This window comes from Ranitomeya variabilis, chromosome 2, assembly GCF_051348905.1.
Source record: "Ranitomeya variabilis isolate aRanVar5 chromosome 2, aRanVar5.hap1, whole genome shotgun sequence".
NCBI classification, from domain to species: domain Eukaryota; kingdom Metazoa; phylum Chordata; class Amphibia; order Anura; family Dendrobatidae; genus Ranitomeya; species Ranitomeya variabilis.
The window spans coordinates 77,358,226-77,370,233 of NC_135233.1; the positions used below are offsets into that span (position 1 = coordinate 77,358,226).

Genomic DNA, 12,008 nt, shown 5'->3' on the forward strand with positions numbered 1-12,008 from the left:
TGGATCTATGAGACCTTTATGGCACCTCTGTAACAGTGGTAATGTGAGGGGATGTGTCATTACACCATGTACTGTTCAGGGTGTATGAAAGCTTAGTGATGTCCCCTGTAGGAGCGATAATGGCGGCCATTTTGATTGTCATCCTTTATTTCCATATACAGATCACTAGGAAATGACACAAAAGCTGTTAGGCTTTGTGCACACGTTGCAGATTTTCCTGCGGATTTTTCTGCACTAAAAACCGCAGCTCTTGGCAGAAAACGCAGGTGCGGTTTTTGGTGCGTTTTTGGTGCGTTTTTTGATGCGGTTTTTAGTGCGGTTTTTAATGCGGTTTTCTCTGCAGATTGTCTGTGTGTTTGACACAAATAAAGCTTGAACTGCAGTGGGGAAAAAAAAAAAAAAAAGAAATGATGTCATTTCCTTGTCCAACCCTTTTCTTCTTCCATCCTCCATTTTGGGAATAACACACCAAAATGAGTGGACGTATTTTGAACAGTGACAGCGCTCCGCAGAGTGCTGATCGTAGGCCAGATCGCAGCCCGCAGATCCAGCTCCACACGCCACACCGGATTGCGATCCTGGGGTTGCTGCTGCTAATTCTGAATCGTCATACACGTCAGGTAAGCAGATGTCTGTTTTGTTTTTTTGTTTTTTTTATGTTGGGTTAACATATTCCGCATTGCTTTACAGGCATGTTTCAAATATTTTTCACAGTGTTGTGTTTTAAACAATATATATATATTTTTTATTTTATTTTAGAGGCAGTGGCGGCAGAGAAGGCGTGCACAGAAAAGAATTTGGGTGCACCCTCTTGTAGCACAGCGCACACAGAAGGGGCACTTTTATATCCTTTACAATGACTTGAGGAGGTACGTTGAAATCAATTGAAAGACAAATTTCACTGTTTTTTCAAACAATGTTATATGTGAAGTAACCCTTTTTTTTTTTTTGTCTTTTACAATTTTCAGATATCCTGACAAATTTCTTTCTTTTTGTCGGCTATCCATTCTGGCGTTCGACAGACTGCTCACCATCCTGGCACCCCATTTGACACTGCAAGACACAGTGATGAGGAAGGCCATCTCTGCTGAGGAAAGGCTGCTCATCACCTTGCGGTAAGTAACTAATTATTTTGTTTGAATGTCGTTAGGGCTCTTTCACACGTCTGTGTGTCCAGTATGTGTGATGAAATTTTTCATATCTCCTGGAGACACTGACCCACTCATCTATGCACATGTCAGCTTGTTTTGGGCGGCCGTGTGTCCGTTGGCAAAACCCGCTGACATGCCAGATTGTTAACATTTGCACATTCCACATAGTGTCCCACGCACGTGCACATGGAGAACACACATTGATGTCCTCTGTGTGACACGCATTGCAGTGGTGAACAAGCGTTACAGGAAGCTCTGTTCTCTGGCGGCAGGTGATGAAGATGCTGTCATCATTCTCCCCTGCTCTGCATGATTTCAGCGCCATCAGGGAAGAATGGGATTTGACAGCATCACATGCCACCGTGTAACTGCGCTTACTGTAGTGCTTTTATCCCTGCAAGCCATCCGTGTTGTTATAATTCAGCCCACGGTTGCATCAGCTGTGTCTCTCTCTCGCTCGCACACACACACACACACACACACACACACACACACACACACACACACACACACACACACACACACACACACACACACCGCTCTGGTAGGCAGGGAGCACACACACATGCGAGATACGGCCGAGTGTCGCATGGTAATCCCCGGCCCTGCCACCTGCACTCTGGAGCGGAGTGTGCACCCGCAAAGCAGTACATGGAGCCGCACGCTCCACAACGGAGTGCAGGCAGCAGGGCCGGGGATTACCATGCAACACTCAGCCGTATCTCGCATGTATGTGTGCACAAGTCCCATCTGTTGTCACAAGCTTTTTTTTTTTGTTTACACCCTTTGTGTTGTACCGGGTGTTAATGCCAGCATTATAGAATGCTTTATATAAGACATGAAAGGTGCTGGACGCATATTATAGCGACCATAACTAATGACGTTTACTTAAATTTTTGTGTGACACTTCTAATATTCTTTTTTGTTTCTTTACAGATTTTTGGCCACAGGAGAGAGCTATACATCCCTGCACCTCCAATTTAGAGTTGGTAAATCTACCATCTCTAAAATTGTGAGGTGTACATGTACTGTCATCTGGCAGAAGTTGCAGCCCATGGTGATGCCTTCCCCAACCGAGGAGACTTGGCTGCAGGTTGCAGCAGGCTTTCAGTCTGTGGCCAATTTCCCAAACTGCATAGGTGCAGTCGATGGTAAACATGTAAGGGTTCAGCAGCCACCACGATCAGGATCACGCTTCTTTAATTATAAGAAGTATTTTTCAGTGGTCCTGATGGCGGTGGCTGATGCCCATTACAAATTTGTTGCCATTGATGTTGGTGCCTATGGTAGTACTGGGGATTCTCGGGTGTTGCGAACGTCACAGATTGTGATGCAAATTCTTCAAGATGGCGGAACGCTCCCAGCCCCAAGACCTTTGCCGGGTTCCACACATCCAGTACCCTTTGTGATGGTATCGGATGAGGCTTTTCCCTTAACGACAACCCTGCTGCGCCCATACCCATGAAGGGGACTGAATGCCCGGCGGAGGATTTTTAATTATCGGCTGAGTCGTGCACGCAGATACAGGTCCTTCTCAAAAAATTAGCATATAGTGTTAAATTTCATTATTTACCATAATGTAATGATTACAATTAAACTTTCATATATTATAGATTCCTTATCCACCAACTGAAATTTGTCAGGTCTTTTATTGTTTTAATGCTGATGATTTTGGCCTACAACTCCTGATAACCCAAAAAACCTGTCTCAATAAATTAGCATATTTCACCCGTCCAATCAAATAAAAGTGTTTTTTAATACCAAACAAAAAAACCATCAAATAATAATGTTCAGTTATGCACTCAATACTTGGTCGGGAATCCTTTGGCAGAAATGACTGCTTCAATGCGGCGTGGCATGGAGGCAATCAGCCTGTGACACTGCTGAGATGTTATGGAGGCCCAGGATGCTTCAATAGCGGCCTTAAGCTCATCCAGAGTGTTGGGTCTTGCGTCTCTCAACTTTCTCTTCACAATATCCCACAGATTCTCTATGGGGTTCAGGTCAGGAGAGTTGGCAGGCCAATTGAGCACAGTAATACCATGGTCAGTAAACCATTTACCAGTGGTTTTGGCACTGTGAGCAGGTGCCAGGTCGTGCTGAAAAATGAAATCTTCATCTCCATAAAGCATTTCAGCCGATGGAAGCATGAAGTGCTCCAAAATCTCCTGATAGCTAGCTGCATTGACCCTGCCCTTGATGAAACACAGTGGACCAACACCAGCAGCTGACATGGCACCCCACACCATCACTGACTGTGGGTACTTGACACTGGACTTCAGGCATTTTGGCATTTCCTTCTCCCCAGTCTTCCTCCAGACTCTGGCACCTTGATTTCCGAATGACATGCAAAATTTGCTTTCATCAGAAAAAAGTACTTGGGACCACTTAGCAACAGTCCAGTGCTGCTTCTCTGTAGCCCAGGTCAGGCGCTTCTGCCGCTGTTTATGGTTCAAAAGTGGCTTTACCTGGGGAATGCGGCACCTGTAGCCCATTTCCTGCACACGCCTGTGCACGGTGGCTCTGGATGTTTCCACACCAGACTCAGTCCACTGCTTCCTCAGGTTCCCCAAGGTCTGGAATCGGTCCTTCTCCACAATCTTCCTCAGGGTCCGGTCACCTCTTCTCGTTGTACAGCGTTTTCTGCCACATTGTTTCCTTCCAACAGACTTACCATTGAGGTGCCTTGATACAGCACTCTGGGAACAGCCTATTTGTTGAGAAATTTCTTTCTGGGTCTTACCCTCTTGCTTGAGGGTGTCAATGATGGCCTTCTTGACATCTGTCAGGTCGCTAGTCTTACCCGTGATGGGGGTTTTGAGTAATGAACCAGGCAGGGAGTTTTTAAAAGCCTCAGGTATCTTTTGCATGTGTTTAGAGTTAATTAGTTGATTCAGAAGATTAGGGTAATAGGTCATTTAGAGAACCCTTTCTTGATATGCTAATTTATTGAGACAGGTTTTTTGGGTTATCAGGAGTTGTATGCCAAAATCATCAATATTAAAACAATAAAAGACCTGACAAATTTCAGTTGGTGGATAATGAATCTATAATATATGAAAGTTTAATTGTAATCATTACATTATGGTAAATAATGAAATTTAACACTATATGCTAATTTTTTGAGAAGGACCTGTATGTGGAATGCACCTTTGGGATCATGACTAGTCAATGGAGAATCTTTCACACTGCCATCCAGTTGGACACAGACACCGTTGAAGCTGTGATTAAGGCTTGCTGTGTACTCCACAGCTATGCTCGTGAGTACAACACTGACATAGATGTGGAGTACCAGCAGCCAGTATTTAATCCAGTGGTCAACGTGGGTCTGGGCAGGCCGTCCAACTCGGGTGTGCGTGTGAGAGAATCCTTCACTGACTACTTCATGAGTCCAGAAGGTGCCGTGCACTGGCAATACTCCTGTACTGGTGTTGGGCAGCCTGACCAGCAGAGAAGGATGCATCTACACTGACCCTCCAAAAAAAGTTGCCTACATCGCTGAAAACTGTTGTGAAAACAAGTCAAGATCCCGATGAATCAGAATCGACAACAATCAACACAATTGTTTTAATTATTTTTTTTGTCTTGTGCCAAAGAAAAACATTTGGTTGTAATTTAAATAAAGAATTTTTTTGACTTACTTTCTTTTGTTTCTTTTTAGATTAAAAAAAGGGGTGTGTTTTAACAAATGTACTATTCTCTATCTCATACTGCAGTGAACACATAACAATAACACAACCCCCATTCCATAATCCAGTGCCCATATACCCAGGACAACGTCAGACATAGAGGCCTTGTCCCCATTGGCTAAAAACCAGAGAATAATTTTTGAAAAACAAGTTTATTTGAGCAACAAAGAAATATTGGAAAATTTAATCATAGATTTTTCAATTTGAAAGAAAGTAAATAGCCCCTTGTCAAGGCAACGTGCAACTGGAGCATTGCCAAATTTTGATTCTACTGCAGATATGTATAATCTGGAGAATACCCGTAGTTTGTAGGGTCTGTGTGTGAACTTTGGCCCAGTTGTTGATTTGTTCCTCTCTCCGCATAACTGCCTTGTTGACTGCTGCCAAAATAATGTGGTCTTGAAGGTGGTTCCGGTGTTCTATGTCGGAGCCTAAACAGTCCCAACACCCCCATTAGAACCTCGTTATAAGGAACAATTGGAGCAGGGTCCTCCAGAGCGGTGAGGGACATCTGGACCATAGACATAAAAAGAGACTGCCTATCCGGTGGCAGTGAGCGAGTCTTCCTTGCTACAGTCAATGCAAATGAATCACAATGATCCTCGCAAGAAGATTTTTTTAGTAAATCCAGGGTGTCCGTTGCAATTTGAACTGTTTGATCATCATTGCTCTTCTTGTTTTTGTTTTTTTTCTCTACTGCCACCGGATAGGCAGCTCTCGTCTCCATTACCACAGCTTCTGCGGAACCAGATGCTCCAGCAGCTGCTGAAGTGGATGTGGATGCAGCAGAAGCTGTGGTAATGGATGGAGAGATGGTCCCTCCCGCTCCAGAGGAACTGCCTGCTCCATCCTCTGTGTCGGTGTCATCCACATCAGCCGTTGACATGTTTCCTTCCGTCCTGTGAGAAACAAACAGAACAATAATTAACACAGAATTTTAGAAGGCTGCGAAGGAGCAAAGTTTTACATGCAGCAAATAGGCTGCTACGTCAACATGTATGTCCACTATTTTGCTTGTGTAGTGATAACGCCTGTTTTCATGTAAGTCATGCGTTATCACCACATGTTATAAATAAATTATCTTGTGGAGTGGAAGCGCCAACGCAAAATAAATAGAAAAGGAAGTGGTGTCAAGACACACAACGCATGTGTGGTTACGTAGGGTAGGTATGACACCTTTGTCTTTAGAAGCATAGTGCAGACGGGATTTATGAAAATCCCGTCTTCACTATACTATCACATCTTGATGCAGCGTGTTTAACGCGGTGGCAGGACACAGGGTTGAATACACGGCCAACTGTGCAAGTGCACATGGAAACAGGCTACATGTATATTTGTGGTTTCTAAATTACCTCCGCAATGTCAGGCTGGTGATAAGGAATTGTAGCTCGTCGTTAAACGGGAACATTTTCTTACTTGGTGACGAGCCACTTCTAGCGCAGGTATTGATGTACTTGTTAAACCTGTCCCTGACGGAGCGCCACCTTTGCTTCACATCTTTTTCTACAAAAAAAATAAAAAGAAACAAAAACATTTTTTTACATATATAATCAAAGTACATTTGTAATACAATCAATTTTTAATTACTAAATAAAATTATAATTACCAATTTGCAGTTGCATTGCCCCTGGATAGGAGTCCCATTCCGGAAACAGGTCACGGAATATTTTGGTCCATGCAAGCTCACGGAAATACTTGTCTTTATAAGACTCATCTGCAGGGTCCCAAAGGGCAGGATAATCACGAACCTACAATGAATACAATAGTGTCATTTGATACTATATCGAACAGCAAAGTAATGTTAAAGAAATGTTTTTCTAAAATTGGAATATATTTAAATATAACCCCTACAGTAACCCAAGGACAAACAAGAAACCCAAACACCAAATTACACCCCGAAAAAACCAAACACAACATAACGGCTGCCCTAACAGAGAACACAGTGTTGTAACTTCAAAGTCATTGGCAACTATCCCAAAGGGCTAATTTCAACTTGCAATAAACACGTCCGTGTGTCGCAGGTTAAAAACAAGCTCTGGCGCCGTCAATCCTGAGCGGGGCGTGCGGCTACATGTGTTGCTGGGTGGGCTCACGATAATCTCTGGATTGCCGGTGCCACAGCTTGTTTGCAACCTGCAAGACACTCTACACTCAACACTCTAGCTTTCAAAACCATAACCCTAATCTCAACACCAACCCTAATAACAATCCAACCCCTAAACTAAACACTACTTTACCCAAAAAGTTAACAAATAGGCGATGTGGCCTAAATTAGCGTGGCCTACAGTGGAATTATCAGCAACAGAGTGGGAAAGCAGACAACTGTGGGCCAATCTTTGCGGCCTGGGAAGGGGTTAAAATACCCCTGGCTGTTCCCAGGCCATGAATATTAAGCCCACAGCTGTCTGCGTAGACTTTCTGGCTCTCAAATATAGGACGAGCACCAAAAAAAAGTGTTGGGGTCCCCCTATATTTTGAGGCCAGAAAGGCTACACAGACAGCCGTGGGCTTATATTCATAGCCTAGTAAAGGGGCCATGGATATTTGCCCCCCCACCCCGGCTACAAATAGAAGATGCGCCGATTCCGGCACTTAGCCCCTCTCTTCCCACTCCCGTGTAGCGGTGGGATATGGGGTAATGAGGGGTTAATGCCACCTTGCTATTGTAAGGTGGCATTAAGCCCGGTTAATAATGGAGAGGCGTCAATAAGACGCCTATCCATTATTAATCCTATGAAAGGGTTAAAAAAAACCACAAACACTAGAAAAAAATATTTTAATGAAATAAAGACACCCACTTTTTGACAAACCCTTTATTATACACTCAATCCATCTGAAGACCCTCGACCTGAAAAAAGAAATAAAAAAACAAACCAAATTCATACTCCCTGGCCCTGTCCGCAGAAATCCAACGAGGGTCCCACGAAGATCTGCCATGGAGAACAGACACATCCGGAGATGTTTCTGCTGTCCACGGCTGCAGCAAAACACTGACAGGTGCTCCGGCACCTGTCAGTGTGTTACTGCGCATGCGCGAGAGTTTACCGGCATTCATTGACCCCGGTACTCCCGCTCTACGGCAGTGCTGCGTGGGAAAGTTCACACGCAGCTGTACTGCCGTAAATAGAGACGCGGAGCCGCTGAACTCCGGTAAAGTACGCGATACACTGCTAGGAGCTTCGCTCCTGGAAGTGTATCGCCGGAGAGCAAGCGATCGGCGTGGGACACTCGTTATTGGATTCTGTGGACAGGGAGTATGGATTTGGTTTATTTTTGGGGGATTTTTTCCTAGGGGCGAGGGCTTCGCGTACCTGTATGTGCTGTACGGTGAGTATATACTCTGTTATATGGTGAATGTAATGTCTGTCATGTATGTTACGTTTATTGTATGTGTATTGTATGTGTTTGTGTTTTGTGTTACTTACAATTGTGCTAAGTCGCCGGAAACACAGGGACAACTCTCCCATCCTATACCGGATGGGAGTAGTAATCCCATACGGCGACTTAGCACAATTGGGTTGTCGCATGGGGACACACACACACACACGCATACACACAGACTTCACACACATATACACAAACACACGTACACAGATACACACATATACATACCAAATCGATCAAACGACCGACATCGATCCCCATGCGACGATATGCCTCCATGATGACAGCCACACTCCGCCCACGCACTTCCGCCCACGCACTTCCTCGCGCTTCCCCGCACTTCCTGCTGCAGCGGTTTCTACACCCAAAACCGCATAAAACCTGCAGATATTTTTTCATCAGCGGGTTTTACTGCGGGTTTGACCCTCACAATGGAGGTCTATGGGTGCAGAACCGCTGCAGTAACGCAGAAAGAAGTCACATGCGTTTCTGCGCGTTTTTTTCTGCAGCATGTGCACAGCGGTTTGCGGTTTCCATAGGTTTACATGTAAATGTAAACGCAATGGAAACTGCAGCGGACCGCAGTGGCAAAATCGCTGCTGTTCCGCAGTAAAAACCGCAACGTGTGAACATGGCCTTACTATCACATCACTTGCTGTGGACGCCTCTCTGCAGGGGATTCTCCTTCTTCATTCATCTTTTCTGGAGGATCTAATCAGACTGGCTGTCTATGATATGGGGGTCTGGTATAGGAAAACCATTCTTCTCTGTCCTGTTAGGAAGTTCTGAGGTAATAGAGGATGGAGCGGCTCAGTGTTCTCATTTATTAGCGGAAATGGAGAAAGGCCCCAGAGTCTCCTGCTCTGGACCTGACACTCCCAGGAATCAGAGCAATTACCTGATTTATCCCCATTGGATATAACGATTTCGGGGCTCATCCAGCTTTATCTCATGTGTGACATTGATCCCCAAACTCCAGTCCTCATGGCCCCAACACATCATGGTGTCAGTTTTTCCTTCATTTTGCACTGAGGATGGAATTATTATCGAGGCCTCAGAAGCTGCCGCAGGTTCTCTCCCCCGAGAAATACGAAGGAAATCCTGACACCATGATGTATTGGGGCCGTGAGGCCTGGAGTGTGGGGGACACTGCTGTATGTGCCCACCTGACATAGGGGGCAGTATAATAATGACTACATGGCCGAGCAATGGAGTAAAGACAACACAAAGGTATAGGGGTAAAAAGAAGATTTTCTTTATAGATGAGGTTATTATATATTATATATCATGTATATGTGTAAATTATTCATCTATCAGACTAAATCTATCTATGGGCCGTGTTGGTCCAGAGGAAGGCGAAAACCCCCTGTGAGGAATCGGCCAATTATCCTCATATTAAGGGGGAAAATTCCTTCCTGACCCCAAATATGGCGATCAGAATGAATCCCGGGATCAAGGGCTCATAGCTAATGTGTATACATAAGTTTAATGTAAAAAATATATATTATTTAAAATTATTATTATATTATTATTATATAAATGTTTATTATATAAAAATATAAAAGTAATTTCTATTTTTCGGCTAATTTACGTTTATATTTGTGTCGACTATATTATTGTAAATCCAAAATATTATATTATTATTTTACATAAATTATATATTTTTTATTATAAACATAAGAAGCTACTTATTTATTCTATTTTACTAAACCTATCTATGGGCCGTGTTGGTCCAGAGGAAGGCGAAAACCCCCTGTGAGGAATCGGCCAATTATCCTCATATCAGGGGGGGAAATTCCTTCCTGACCCCAAATAAAGTATGGCGGTCAGAATAAATCCCAGGATCAAGGGCTGATAATGAACCGATGAGATTAAAGTAAAAAAATGTGTTGTATTATTTTTTTCCTACTAATCTGGTAGCATGTTTGGACTAATTTATGTCTATATTTGGTTAGGAAACATTTTTTCAACTAATATTTTATTTTGTATCTTTTTTATGCTCTAAAAGTGTGCACTTACTTATTAACCTATGACACTAAATGTATGTATCGGCCGTGTTGATCCAGAGGAAGGCGAAAACCCCCTGTGAGGAATCGGCCAATTATCCTCATATCAGGGGGAAAAATTCCTTCCTGACCCCAAATATGGCGATCAGAATGAATCCCAAGATCAAAGGCTGATACCTAACCTGTGTAATGTACCTAACCTGTGTAATATACCTGTCATGTAAAATAATATATATGTTTCTTTACTTGGACTAATTATTATTTATAGGAACTATTTTTTCTTTTAAAGTAAGAACATTTTATTTTATTATAACTTTTTTTGTGCTACTAGTGTGTGATTCTACTTATTAATCTATTATACTAAACCTATTTAAGGCCGTGTAGATCCAGATGAAGGCGAAAACCCCCTATGAGGAATGGGCCAATTGTCCTCATATTAGGGGGAAAAATTCCTTCCTGACCCCAAATATGGCGATCGGATTAAATCCCAGGATCAGAAGCCGATCTATGTCCTACATCTATGTGCTGATATGTACTGTGTGCTATGTGTGTGCCTGTACTGATGATGTAGTGTGGGGACCTGCACTGATCATGTAGTGTGGGTGATGTGTGATGGGTGCGATACTTACCAGGCCTGTGCTACGGTGAGTTCAGGGATAATGGCCGCTCCTTACATGCTGCTGCTCAGCGGCCCCAGGACTGAAAGGTGCGACTATTGTTCCTGAACTCACCAGATGGAAACTTAGCACAGGCCGCTCCTGGGGTAGAAGATCTTCGGGCTGGAGGGATGGTAGATGCCAGCCCAGGAGGTCAAGGGTCGGGGGCAGCAATGGCAGTGGTCCGGCATGAAGATGGTATAGAGAGAGATGATGTTGAAGGGCAGCCGAGGTGACGTACAGCAGCAGAGATGTGAGGCACGGGTCAGGAGGCATGAAGTTCTGGGCAGTTGGCACGGGCTCATCCTGCAAGACATAAGAGGAAGACAGGAAATCTATCTACCGGATCTTATGTTATATTAGGGGAATGGTCTTTATATTGAACCATTCTGCTATATAACATCAGATGCAATGTACTGACATAACGGGTGTCCTGTGTGTACATCGGTCACTCACCAGATGGTCGTGAATTCTTTCACAGTCCAGATCTTTTCATCCACCTAAGAAAAATAAAAACATAAAGTCACTGTCAGAAAAAGTGAAAAAAGGTAAGATCGATGATGATGATTACCACAATGAGAGAACAGCACCTGATGAGTGTTCTCCCAAGAGGAGGAGATACTTACTGGGTCCAGCTTGGTGACACGTACGTAAATCCGGCCACGGGGTGAAGGACTGTGTGCTCCGGCCACTGCAGATGGTGGTTCTCCAGAACTGGCCTGAATGGTGTAAATGGTGGCTCTACTCTCCTTTCCTCCAGATCCTCCCAGCCGATGGTGGTAAAGAATGGATGCTCTCTGATGTTCCCGCTCACACCCAGGCGTGTCTGAGGGTCTTTGCGCAGCAGCATCTTGATGAGATGTTTCACGTCAGCATCAAGCCAAGTTGGAAATTTTGGCTTCTCGTTGATGATGGATTTGAAAGCCATTTGCTTGACGGGGCCGTTGTAAAATGGGGATCGTCCTGCTGCCATCCTGGACACCACAATCCCCGGGCTCCACCAGTCCACTGCTGCGCCATACCGTTTTCTACGATGCACCTCAGGGGCTATGTAATGGAAAGTGCCCGTCACTCCAGAGATGTTTTTGGAGGAGGAGACGCCATCTTGGGCAAGCCAAAGGT

General features: G+C 44.1%; 1 long non-coding RNA gene across 1 annotated transcript; it reads left to right on the forward strand.

The window, feature by feature from the left end:
* Positions 1-793: 793 nt before the first annotated feature.
* On the forward strand, positions 794-2,640 carry LOC143809107 (uncharacterized). The gene is made up of 3 exons (XR_013222072.1): positions 794-869; positions 969-1,115; positions 2,088-2,640. It is a non-coding gene; the product is annotated as an uncharacterized LOC143809107 (long non-coding RNA).
* Positions 2,641-12,008: the final 9,368 nt, after the last annotated feature.